The sequence below is a fragment of the Chiloscyllium plagiosum genome, unplaced genomic scaffold (assembly GCF_037043375.1).
Source record: "Chiloscyllium plagiosum isolate Xiang-an unplaced genomic scaffold, Cpla_swu_hap1 HiC_scaffold_3, whole genome shotgun sequence".
In the NCBI taxonomy this organism is placed as follows: Eukaryota; Metazoa; Chordata; class Chondrichthyes; order Orectolobiformes; family Hemiscylliidae; genus Chiloscyllium; species Chiloscyllium plagiosum.
Genome location: NW_028270141.1, coordinates 8,610,927 through 8,624,408, shown reverse-complemented (window position 1 = coordinate 8,624,408; position 13,482 = coordinate 8,610,927). Strand labels below are relative to the sequence as shown.

The window sequence follows — 13,482 nt, the reverse complement described above, 5'->3', positions numbered from 1 at the left end:
CTCCTCACATGCTGCCTGACCTGCAGTGCTTTTCCAACATCACACTCTCGACAAAGTTCTATCCAGTGCCATTACAGAGACTTCGCAGTTGATCAAATTTTCGTCTAATCCATATGTTTGACTTAACTGTCATTTCCCCTCTGCAATTCCTGACCTGTACGCTGTGAATATTTTCCTTGAATGCTCCCACAATGAAGATCTTAGACTTTCTTATCTTTGAATACCCAAACCAGATTTCTAACTAAACACTCCTAGTCTGGAAGTTACCACAAGCTGAAATCCTTACACTGAGATAACTTATTCCCCTCAGCCTCTTTGAACAAACTCCTTATTTCTAAGATAAACTATTCTTACATCTGACTTCATTCAGGTCACCTTCAAACTGAATTCAAAAATTTTTAACTAAATTCAAATAAAATATTGCTCATCCTTACTTCTGCTACTGATTCTTCATATGTTGTAAAGTTCCACAAACTTCTCTGCAAAGGTTATTTAGAAAATATCTACCCTGAGGAACTGGTATTGGGCCCTTGTGGCCAATACCACAAAACTTATACGAGAGAAGTTTTTAAAAACCAAGCTAATTATTACAAAGTTTGAAAGATTTTAACAAACCCTGGCTCAGGGTAATATCTACCCTGAGCCAGGAAATCCAGATTGCTCCAGAAGTGTCCATTAACAGTCCAGGAAGCCTTCAGTTATCTACTGTCTGACATAGATTAAAAAAAATTAAGACAAAATCCGTCTTAGTTCAGTTCACGGCTCCAGGGTTCAAGAAGAGACAGTACTGATGCAGAAACCAGATGAGCCAAGTCTAAGATCTTGATTATGTGAGCATCCAAGGGAAATCTTCACAGGTCAGGAACTGAGGGGGGGAAAGAACAAGATTAGAGTGGTGATGGAAATGCACAGCAGGTCAGGCATCATCTGAGGAGCAGGAAAATTGACATTACGGGCAGGAGCCCTTCAAAGATCTGGATTAAACAGGCAAGGAAAATTTGATTAACTGTGAAGTCATTGTAATGGGCAGTAGATAGAACTTTATTTAAATCTTTTTTTAAAATCTTTCAAACTTTGTCGTAACTAGCTTGGTTTTCAAAACTTCTCTCATGCAATAAACTTCTATTTTATTACTAAAACTAACTGTGTCTTTAATTTTCAATGAAAAATAGATTAAATCATGACCTATCGAACCAGACTTTAGTCTGGGATCTGACTTGTCCAGCAGTAATATCAGCTGGGATAATGAAACCATAGAAATGATGCACACCACTTCACCCCTTCATAAAAATTGAGCAACACACATTTGTCAAGCTGTGTGTCCTGGCATAACCCAAACTGAGTGTCACTGAGCAGGTTAGCTCTGCAAATGTCATTTGATAGCATTGCTGACAACATTTATTGATAGAGTGGTGCTGGAAAAGCACAGCAAGTCAGGCAGCATCTGAGGCGCAGGAAAATCAATGTTTCGGGCAAAAGCCCTTCATCAGAAATAGAGCTTTTCCAGCACCACTGTAATCTAAACTCTGGTTTCTGGCATCTGCAGTCCTTGTTTTTACCTAACATTTATTGATAATCAAGTATAGACTGATAGGGCAGTAAGTGGCCATGTTGAATTTGCCTTGCTTTTCTGGACAGCACATACGTATACAATTTTCCACATTGTTGGGTGGATGCCAGTGTTATATTGTACTGGAATTGATAGACTAAGAGTGCAGCTCGTGCTGGAGCACAGATTTTACATTGATATCAAGAATTGAATTGGCTGAAGACTGGTGTCTGTGATATTGGAGCCTCAGGAAAAAAATCAAGATAGATCACTCACTCAACACCTCAGGCTGAACATGGATCAAATACTTCAGCCTTGTCTTTTGGACTGATTCACTGGGCTCTCTCATCCTTGAGTTTGGAGATATTTGTGGAAAGTTCACTTCCTGATAGTTCTTCAACTGAGCACGAATAATCACAATTAGAGTAGCAGACTGTAGAGCTTAGTTCTGATCCATTGATTATGGATTCCTTTAGACCTGTCTGTTACTTGCTGCTTCGGCTGTTTGGCATGTAGGTAGCCCTGTGGGGAGCTGCGCCCAATTGACACCCCCAGTATTTTTTCAGTCTGTTTCTGACATGCCCTCCTGCATTCCTCATTGAATCAGAGTTAGTCACCCGGCTGCACATCGGGTGGGGAATGTGAGAAGCTGTAATGTTACAGATAGTGGTTGAATGCCATTCTGCTGCTGCTGATGGCCCACAATACTTCATGGCGGCTCAGTTTTGGGTTGCTGGATCTGTTTGACATCTATCCCAGATAGCTTGGTGATGGTGCCACACAACATGATAGAGGTTATCCTCAATGTGAAGACAGGGCTTCCATCTCGAGAAGACTGTGCATGGACAGATGCCTCTGTGACACTTGGATTGATGAGGACAAGATCCAGCTAATTGTTTCCTCAATACCTTTTGCTAGTAGTTACGTCCTTTAGGATTTAACTAGCTGAGTCAGTTATGGTGCTACTAACCCTGTTTGATGATGGATTTAAGTCCATTGAAGCTGACAAACTCTGTACTTCTTCCAATTAGTGTTCAACATGAAGGACTGATTTATTTTCTAAGGAAATAATCATATGTTTTCTTTGCCCATGTTTGAGTTGATGCCATTAGACTTTACAGTGAATGTTGAGGACTCCTAGGGCATTTATAGTTTATATTTGAGGTCTTAGTTTCTCTAAAAATGACCGTATCTCTTTCTTTGAACAGCTGTCATGATCAAGCTTCAGTTGCTCCTTTCACAGCCTTAACTCATTTAAATACAGTTCTCCAGTTTAATAAGCCTGGAATCTACCTCATTTCCAAACAGAGACCCTTATCTTCAGGATTCAAGGACACTTTTTAAATAGGCTTAGGTCTTACAACAGTGCAGAAACTTTCTATCTTTATTGCATGCATTCCTTTGTAGGATTAAGTTATATTTAAACAAAATCAGAAACTATAGTACATATTCAATAACAGAAGCATAATGCTAGCCCAGCAATACGTTGTACCTGGTGACTATGAACTTCACAAGATCTAGCACATCCTCAACTTTAGAAATTTTATTACATTTCTCAAATGATTATGCTTCCAAGATGTTGTTCACAGTTATTCTGGTTACCTGGCTTCTTCCTTTAATGTTGCTGCTCTGTTATTCCCCGAGAAGGAAGTAATCGATAAATCCAACTCTCTATTCGAGGTTAATTGTTTTTGTTGAAAATCTCTTTAGTTTGGCAGCTGTTTAAGTTCTTTCTGTCATATTCTCAAACTTTGAAAAAAGTAGAAATAATTCAATTTTTTTCTCTTTTTATATATATTTATAACATTGTTGACATTTCACATAATGTCTGAAGTTAGGAGGGTGATTTCAAAGTTTGCACATAAAATCATCAGTTTGTTCTGAATGTAATTTTTGAACATGCTCCTGGTCAATATCAGCTTCAAGGCTCGAGGTTTAATAATGACTAGTGATAGCTCCTGGTAAGATCATAAGGCACAGGAACAGAAATTAGGCCATTCAGCCCACTGAGTCTGTTCTGCCATTCAATCATAACTGATAGGTTTCTCAACCCCATTCTCCCGCTTACTCCCTGTAACCTTTGATCCCCTTGACAATCAAGAATTTATCTATCTCCCTCTTAAATATACTTGATGACATGGCCTCCATATCCTTCTGTGCTAGTGAATTCCATAGATTCACCATTCTCTGTCTGAAGAAGTTTCTCCTTATCTCCATTCTAAAGGGTCTTCCCTTCACTCTAAGGCTGTGCTGTCGGGTCCTAGTCTTTTCTACCAATGGAAACATCTTCCCACATCTACTCTGTCCAGGCCATTCAGTATGCTGTAAGTTTCAATGAGATCACCTCTCATCCTTCTGTCAGCTATTATGTGATACTCTCAAATCAAATCGTTGCTGCAGTGATGAAACTAGACTTTCTTAGCTTGAGTGATGTTGGTTAATGATTTCACTAAATGCTGGAGAGTAAGGAATAATTCCCTAACATGTACACCTTGTTAAACACCAATTTATTTACCAACTGGGACACAGGCCTATGCTGATAAGTTGTGTTGCATCCATTTCCTACACTTAAACTGGTTGGAAGTTTGGTATATACATCTGGATGAGTATTTTCAGATTAATCTATTTATGATACAGGAAAAGATACAATTTGGTGCAATGATCCCCTGGACTAGTACAGTGGTGAAGGGGAGAGTGGGGTGGGTGAGAAAAGTAATGTTTGGCAGAAACCTGTCAGACACAGAAGAACATTCTGGTGCCTGAAAATGGTCCTGAATTTGTCTGCACCCCTGAAGAACAGCATATTTAACAGAAAAACATGATTTGACATACAAAACGTTTTCTTCCACAAGCCAATGCAAATCCTTTCTAAAATGCACTTTCCAACAAAAGGCAAATTCGACACAGCATTGGAATAGCTGCCTGACTTCATAATCCTACATTCAGCGCTGCTGAATTTTCAACTTGATATGCACATTTCTAAGGCCCCATATTCATAATCAGATATTTATCACTTTTGTCTTGAAAAGTCTGAGCTGAGATAATATTAACAACTTTGTCAAAATTCCATGTACCTTCTCCTCTGGAGAAAACTGTTCGGTCCCGCGCGCTTGGTTTGTCTAGAAACCTGAATCAGACCCTGCATGTCTATATCATTCCCACTCCATTTCAGTCAAATATTCAGCTAGCATAACTGATTTTGAGAATTATTTTCTCAAACATTGGAATTTTGCTCCTTCCTCCCAGAGGTGGCTTGATGTGAGTCATACCCAGTCAGGATTATGTGCTGGCTATTATTTGTGATGGCCAGAGTTAGCTGGGTTTTATCAGCCAAAGTTAAATGGCTCAGTATTTCCTTTTGCCTTGCAGCATTGATTTAGCAGTGTGTTCTATTTTGCAGTTTTGAGGAGACTATTGAATTCTATTTGCATGTTTATTACAGATTTGATACAGTTTGGGATCTGCGCGTTTAAAATGATAACTGGAGATTTTGCTTCAGGCTGTCAGTTACACAAAGCAGGGATTAAGAGTTTGGATGTGTTGTGTAATATTATTATGTGGCTTAAATTGTAGAGATCTTGTGTAATCTCTTCCATATCCTAAGACAGCAGCATTGTTCCAAATTTTATCTCAGTGAAATAAGCGGGTAATTATAAGAAGATGATAATGTGCAGTGATATTTTCAAATTGTCAGGCTAAAGATATTTCCTCCACCATTCTATAAGCAGATGTTGCTTTCTGCTTAAACTCTCAATATATTTACTTCTCCTATGTTTTATGGAGTAGAATATTTCTTGATCTTACACTTCATGTTGAAGATTGGCAAAGGTGTGTAAATGGGCACTGACATTCTGCTGAACCTCTGACAAGTTACAGTGCACATTTGGAAGAAGTCCAGTGGACATTCCAGGCATACATCTTTGATACAAGGATTATTTCAGACAGTTTTATTTGTATTTAGCTGACATTTTCTCCCGACAGGTGCTTGTGACCAAGAGGCTACATGCCTGTTCCCAGATTGTTATGCAGGAGATTCCAAAACTATCCAGATGTATTTTGCACCATAGCTTTCCCAGTCTCCTACTGAAAAACACTGCAGCCTTTTTTGGTATCTCCACCTTGATATAAGAACTGAATAATTTGCCCTTGTATATTTTTTATGGGCCCACACATGCCATGGGCTGGTTTTAGCCCAGCTCAGCCCATTGTCACTAGATTATAGTCCCCATTATAGGTTTTTGTCCCTCCCTGTTTCTTTCTGATGAAGGGCTTTTGCCCGAAACGTCGATGTTCCTGCTCCTCAGATGCTGCCTGACCTACTGTGCTTTTCCAGTACCATTCTAATGTAGACTTTTGTCCTCCCTGGCTTACCATTAGCTATCCCTCTGTCTGCCTTAGTGTCGTTCTGTCTCTCTGAGCTCTGTGGCCACCCATCTACTTACTTTTCCCCACCTATCCCAGATCCCTGTGGCTCCAGCATATATACCACTTTTCTTAGTTACTATCAGTTCTGGAGAAGGGTCACTGAACTCAGCTTTCTCTCCACAGATACGACCAGACCTGCTGAGCTTCTCCAGCAATTTTTGTTTGTGTTTGAAGTTAAATCAAGGGAATTTGTAATGGGGCATTTTCTGGTTGTGAGGTCATTTCTGAGAAGTGGCATGGTGACTTGGTGTTAGTATGGAAGTTCAGTTTCAGTATTCTGTGCTGCAGAAAATCACATAATAGAAGTTCCTGCAGTTCAGGAAAACATGACTTTGCTGTCTAGTGGTAAGAAGGATATGCTCAGTTCATGCAGCTCGTGATGAAGGATCTTCATTGTTATCTTGGATCTGTTTCTTCTGGAATTTCCTGAGTTTATATATTCTAAGTTTCCTTCTAAGATCCCATGTGTGATCCTGTTGTTAATTTGGATTAGGCCGTACAATCCTTTTTATTCGTTCATTGGATAGGGGCATTGCTGGATAGGCCAGTGTTTGTTGTGGGTTATCAGCAGTTCATTGGCAAGCACAATTTCAATGAGCTTTGATTAGTTTAACAGTATCGTGTCAGATTTGCAATGAGCAATGTGTTCAATCCAGTTTCCAAAAAAAAACTCTATTGTCAATGTTTTTTCCTAACTCAGAGATTTCTTGTGACCTCAACCTTCACGCACATGTAGACACACACATGCCCATAATCCTTTCCTTACAGGCTAATGCCATAGACTGCATAACCACCCACCTGAATATATAGGCAGAGGCATGCTTAGCTTGATTTAATAAAGAAGTATTGCTGCTATAAGTAAATCACACACAGATTTGTAAGCAACACAATGACAATTTTTTTTAAATGCTCAAAATTGAGCAACCACCTTAGAGCTGCAGTACTGCGAGTGATTGTTGCAATCAGAATTGTTTTTAATGTTTATGTTTCAGGCTTGCTGCACATAACTAGTGCGAATAATGACAATATAAACCAAGCAACTATATCTAGAGTCTTTAGAAATCAACTAAAATACTTTGTTTGCACCTTCTTGATAACCAACAGAAGACTATCCATATGGAAGGATATGGGTTACGTGCTCTTAAGAACTAAAGTTTTTTTATTCCATCTGTACAACTATGGGTATTTTACAGAATTTTAATGATATTAATGGGAAAAAAAAGCACTTTCTAAACAGTGATTTTGTTTGCAGCTATTGACAGTGATTTCTGCAAAAGAATACTTGCTTTGTGGTAACTGTTACAATACACTAGTGTTAAAGCAGTTAATAATTTCAACATTATTGGACCTGAGTAATTGAAAACAGACAAACTTTTTGAAGCTTTTCATCTTGTACTCATCAGGATGTTTCACAAGAATGCAAATTTGAGAGAAAACCAATATTTACACTGTAAGCAAGGAAAGTGTTGATTGGTGACAAATGGACACTGATAGAGGTATTGCCATGACAATGCAACCATTAATACTGATTGACAGTTAACAGCTAGGCTTTGGTTAAATTTTCCACCAGGCAGTCTGACTTTGGCTGGTCAGAGTATTTTTCTGAGAAATGAACCAATGAATAGCTGGCAATTATTAGGTTGGGTTGAAACAGGCACACTGTGTGCCCATGTTATTTCTGTCTTTTTGCAGCACTACTCTCATTCTAGGCAAAAGTGAGGACTGCAGATGCTGGAAATCAAAGTCTAGATTAGAGTGGTACTGGAAAAGCACAGCAGGTCAGGCAGTTTCTGAGGAGCAGGAAAATCGATGTTTCAGGCAAAAACCCTTCAAATGAAACCTGGATTTTCCTGCTCCTCGGATGCTGCCTGACCTGCTGTGCTTTTCCAGCACCACTCCAATCAGTACTCTCATTCTGTACTACCAAACAACAGGACTTATTAAGAGGAGTCTTAAGTTGGTTCCTGAGTACTGATCCTCTTCAATTATGATCAATAACCAGCCAATTAAGGTTCCATTAAGCATATAGATCATGAGATGTTTTTATCTGCTTTAATAATCATTGTGAGAATTAATGCTATGTTGAAGCATTAAGCATATGGATAGCTCTTGAAGTATCATGTAATTTGCCACATTAAGATTTCAAAGATTGTGATGTACCAAGTGCTCCGCAGTTTTACCCAGGAGAAATGTGTCCTTAAAAGACTTCCAGGTATAACAGCAATCGAGCAAGAGAAGGGGAAACTGCCCGAAGAAGACCCTTTATTGTTAACCACTCACTTACCAAGTTGTCATACAAGAAATGTAGACCACTGAACTAACAGCGCTGTCTGCAACACCCTCATGCTGTTCAAGCATGCTTCACCCAGCGGTATTTTACATCTTTCATACAGCTCTCAAATCTTCCATTCATGGCACCTGATGAAACACAATCCAACTATTTGTGAGGATATTCTCTACACATACAATAACTTAATTGTAGCTCGACCTTAATTAATTAAATATGTCATATATGAGTGTCATATATTTGTTTCCTTGATACTTTCAGTTGGTCATATAATTGATCTTAAGCCTGGTTTTGTGCTTAACTGAGCTGCACTGCAGCATCTATTCACAGGCACAATCCAGATGCTGGAAGTATTTTTTGACCTACCTGCTCAGACTAGTCCTGCTATTTCTGTGTGCAGGTGGGACTTGAAACTGGACCTTCTGGCCCAGAGGTAGGGACACTACAGCTGTGCCACAAGAGAGGCATTGTGCTTCATCTGGTTGCTTGCTGAGTGATAAAACAATGCGGTTGGCTGTTGTGTGTATCTTGAGGGTTCTTGGGATTGAGAAAACTAGAATTGAAATCCCACCTTCCTGGTTTAATGAATGTTAAGACTGGAAAAGACAGCCATTCCATCATGGAATCCCAAGTCCTACTCTAATACAACAAGGACTTCAATAGGATGAGCACCGGCTGCCCTTTAGATTATCTTCTGCAAGGGTACCTTGAGTTGTTACTTTAGGTCTTTGTAGAGTACACTATAACGTCCAGAGCAGTTGTCATCACCACTCTGCTGTGAGACTTGCACTTTGAATCAGTAACACATTGTTTTTTCACCATAGTCTTGCCAGACCATAGGTGATGCTCCCTTATCAGAGAGAAACATGATGACTTAACCTCTGGGCCACCAGACCTCAGGCGAGGGAAGAGGTTGAGAAGGAAGAGTCCTTCATGGTAACCTCAAACCGGTGATGGGAATTGAATCCACGCTGTTGGCATCACACTGCTCTGTAAAAGAGCACAAGAGAACCAGGGTGCCAGAGAAATTCTGAAATTATAATGTCTACAGTATTTTGTCTTAAGGCACTTTGGTGTGTCCTCATGATGTGAAATCACAATGTCCAACTGACCAGTAATATTCATATTTATCAACTTAATCTACTGCACCCAATCTTTGGTCATGGATTCCTGTCTCTTCCTTATCCTACCCACCATTCCCTGCTCCTAACAAAGGGTTATGTTTTTCCTGTGTTTAGCATTCATTTCCTGCATTTTAAACTTTGTATAATTATTTTTGGTGGTTTAATAAATAATTGAGATAAATGCAGATGAACATAGAACATAGAAAAGTACAGCATAGAACTGGTCCTTTGGCCCACGATGTTGTGCCAAGGATTAATCCAAATGTAAAATAGAGTAACCTAACCTACCCACCCCTCAATTTACTGCAATCCGTGTGCATGCCCAACAGTCGCTTAAATGTCCCTAATGTCTCTGCTTCCACCACCACCGCTGGCAACGCATTCCATGCATTCACAACTCTCTGCATAAAGAACCTTCCTCTGATGTCCCCTCTATACCTTTCTCCTAATATCTTAAAACTATGACCCCTCGTGCCAGTCAGTCCTGTCCTGGGGAAAAGTCTCTGGCTATTGACTCTATCTATTCCTCTCATTAACTTGTATACCTTGATCAGGTCACCTCTCTTACTCCTTCTCTCCAGAGAGAAAAGTCCGAGCTTAGTCAACCTTTCTTCATAAGGCAAGCCCTTCAGTCCAGGCAGCATCCTTGTAGACCTTTGCACCCTCTCCGAAGTCTCTGTATCTTCCCTATAGTAGGGCGACCAGAACTGGACACACTATTCCAAGTGTGGTCTCACCAGGGACTTGTAGAGCTGTAGCAAAACCTCGTGGCTCTTAAACTCGATCCCCCATTAATGAAAGCCGAAAAACCATATGCTTTCTTAATAACTGTATCCACTTGGGTGGCAACTTTGAGGGATCTATGTACTTGAATACCAAGATCCCTCTGTTCCTCTGTACAATTGCAATTTTTCAAGGTAATCTGTTTTTTCTGGACCTAATACTAATGGATCATTTTGAATTTCTGATAACTATAGAACACATCTTTCTGTCATGTGTGATATTAATCATTGACATCAGAAGTGTAAGTTATTAAATGACATGCAACTACTGTTCAGTTATTATTTCAGGGTAAAACAGTATTTCTCATCTGCACAAAATGCCAGAGAAGTTATCAATGGATCTATGTGAGGAAGAGGATCTTGACCCTGTGTATCCCACTTGCCTTCTCAAACCCCTAAGGCTCGTGTTTGTAATTTATGCTGGCGGGTTAATTTTAAATTATACCCACGTCAATTCTATAAGACTTTTTTTTCAGGCAAACCATGACCAGCTGCTTTCTATTTTTTAAACAACCTGCTGTTCAAGGCATGCACTTGATTTCCAACTGTACACTTTTATCTGTATGTATTACATAGCCCTAAGTAGGGCAGTAAATTATAAGTATAAATATGACTATTCATAAGACTTTTAAATATATCCACATTGTTCCTCTGTAACCAGAGAGGATGTCATTTTGTTTTTTTTTTGAAAGAACCCTTAAGTCATTTGAAGATTTATAGCCTTAATAACAGCTACAACATTTTAATAAACTCCACTTAAATGTAAATGCCCTAATACCAGAAAGACATGCTGCACTCTAGCCAATTGTAAAACTTGTGAAAATGGAATACTGCTGTGACCTGTCAAATGTAATTGAACCTTCAATAAATGTGTTTAAATATGTTGTATGTCAATGGTAGTAGTTTCCTTAATGTTGTTTCTAATTGACACAAAAAGCCTGATGGCAGTATTTCCTAGATGTCACCTGTAGAAAAGAGACTTGCAGGTGAGACCACCCTGTCAACTATAAACTATGACAGATTTTCATTACTTTTGTAATTGAGGTTTATTTCACCAACTTTGTGATATTTCAAAGTGATTTACAAATCTCTGAAATGGACAGAAAAGCTTAAACACTGTTAGAAAATGATGTAGTTCAATTAACCATGGAAGCACTAGCTTTCAGAGACAACCACCTGATGAAGGAGCAGTGCTCCAAAAGCTAGTGCTTCCAATTAAACCTGTTGGACTATGACCTGGTGTTGTGTGATTTTTAACTTTGTACACCCCAGTCCAACACCGGCATCTCCATCTCATGACAGATTCCAGTGAGGTAAAAACACTGACTGCAGATGCTGAAAACCAGATTCTGGATTAGTGGTGCTGGAAGAGCACAGCAGTTCAGGCAGCATCCAAGAAGCAGCGAAATCGACGTTTCGGGCAAAAGCCCTTCATCAGGAATAAAGGCAGTGAGCCTGAAGCGTGGAGAGATAAGCTAGAGGAGGGTGGGGGTGGGGAGAAAGTAGCATAGAGTACAATAGGTGAGTGGGGGAGGGGATGAAGGTGATAGGTCAGGGAGGAGAGGGTGGAGTGGATAGGTGGAAAAGGAGATAGGCAGGTAGGACAAGTCCGGACAAGTCATGGGGACAGTGCTGAGCTGGAAGTTTGGAACTAGGTGAGGTGGGGGAAGGGGAAATGAGCAAACTGTTGAAGTCCACATTGATGCCCTGGGGTTGAAGTGTTCTGAGGCGGAAGATGAGGCGTTCTTCCTCCAGGCGTCTGGTGGTGAGGGAGTGGCCATGAAGGAGGCCCAGGACCTCCATGTCTTTGGCAGAGTGGGAGGGGGAGTTGAAATGTTGGGCCACGGGGCAGTGTGGTTGATTGGTGCGGGTGTCCCGGAGATTTTCCCTAAAGCGCTCTGCGAGGAGGCGCCCAGTCTCCCCAATGTAGAGGAGACTGCATCGGGAACAACGGATACAATAAATGATATTAGTGGATGTGCAGGTAAAACTTTGATGGATGTGGAAGGCTCCTTTAGGGCCTTGGATTGAGGTGAGGGAGGAGGTGTGGGCGCTTTAGGGAACATCTCCGGGACACCCGCACCAATCAACCACACCGCCCCATGGCCCAACATTTCAACTCGTCTTCCCACTCTGCTAAGGACATGGAGGTCCTGGGCCTCCTTCACTGCCGCTCCCTCACCACCAGATGCCTGGAGGAAGAACGCCTCATCTTCCGCCTCGGAACACTTCAACCCCAGGGCATCAATGTGGACTTCACCAGTTTCCTCATTTCCTCTTCCCCCACCTCACCCTAGTTCAAAACTTCCAGCTCAGCACTGTCCCCATGACTTGTCCGGACTTGTCCTACCTGCCTATCTCCTTTTCCACCTATCCACTCCACCCTCTCCTCCCTGACCTATCACCTTCATCCCCTCCCCCACTCACCCATTGTACTCTATGCTACTTTCTCCCCACCCCCACCCTCCTCTAGCTTATCTCTCCACGCTTCAGGCTCACTGCCTTTATTCCTGATGAAGGGCTTTTGCCCGAAACGTCGATTTCACTGCTCCTTGGATGCTGCCTGAACTGCTGTGCTCTTCCAGCACCACTAATCCAGATTCCAGTGATAGTTTATTTTGGAGCTCTATCAGAAACGAGTCATTTTGCATATCAGCCAGCAGGTGGTAGTATTTCAAAGCTGGAAGTGAGCTTTCTCGTTACTGAATATAGCTTTGTTCTGGTGAATTATATTCTCAGGTAAAACATTTGTAGCTTTTCATTGCATGGTGGTAATTAGTACACAAGGAAAATTTGCGGCTCATAAATGCCAGTCTATGACCATAACCAATAAGAGATCATCAATGTCCTGGGGATTACCATTGACCAGAAACTCAACTTTATTTGCCACATAAACTCAGTGACAAGAGCAGGTCAGAGGCTAGGAATAATGTATGATTATTCTTGACTTCCAAAGCCTGTTCATCATCGACAAGGCACAAGTCAAGAGTATGATGGAACACTCCCCACTGGCCTGGACGGGTGCAGCTCCGACAGCACTCTGGAAACTTGACACCATCCAGGACAAAGCAGCTTAATTAATTGGCACTACATTCGTAAACATTCACACCCTCTATAACGATGCTGACAGCAGAAATGTATGCTATGTACAAGATGCACTGCAGAAATTTACCACAAATCTTAGACAGTACCTTTCAAACCCATGACCACTTCCAACTAGAAGGACAAGAACAGCAGGTACATGGGAACACCATCGCCTTCATGTTCCCCTCCAAGCCACTCACCATCCTGACTTGGAAATATATCTCCATTCCT

General features: G+C 40.9%; 1 protein-coding gene and 1 long non-coding RNA gene across 7 annotated transcripts in view; one reads left to right on the top strand and one right to left on the bottom strand.

The window, feature by feature from the left end:
* Positions 1-13,482, top strand: part of ldah (lipid droplet associated hydrolase) — a 272,745-nt gene that overhangs the window by 43,807 nt on the left and 215,456 nt on the right. The gene's annotated exons all lie outside the window — the stretch shown is intronic.
* LOC148150516 (uncharacterized) lies at positions 559-4,654 on the bottom strand. The gene is made up of 3 exons (XR_015751772.1): positions 4,624-4,654; positions 3,152-3,298; positions 559-865 (listed from the first exon to the last, which is right to left on the bottom strand). It is a non-coding gene; the product is annotated as an uncharacterized LOC148150516 (long non-coding RNA).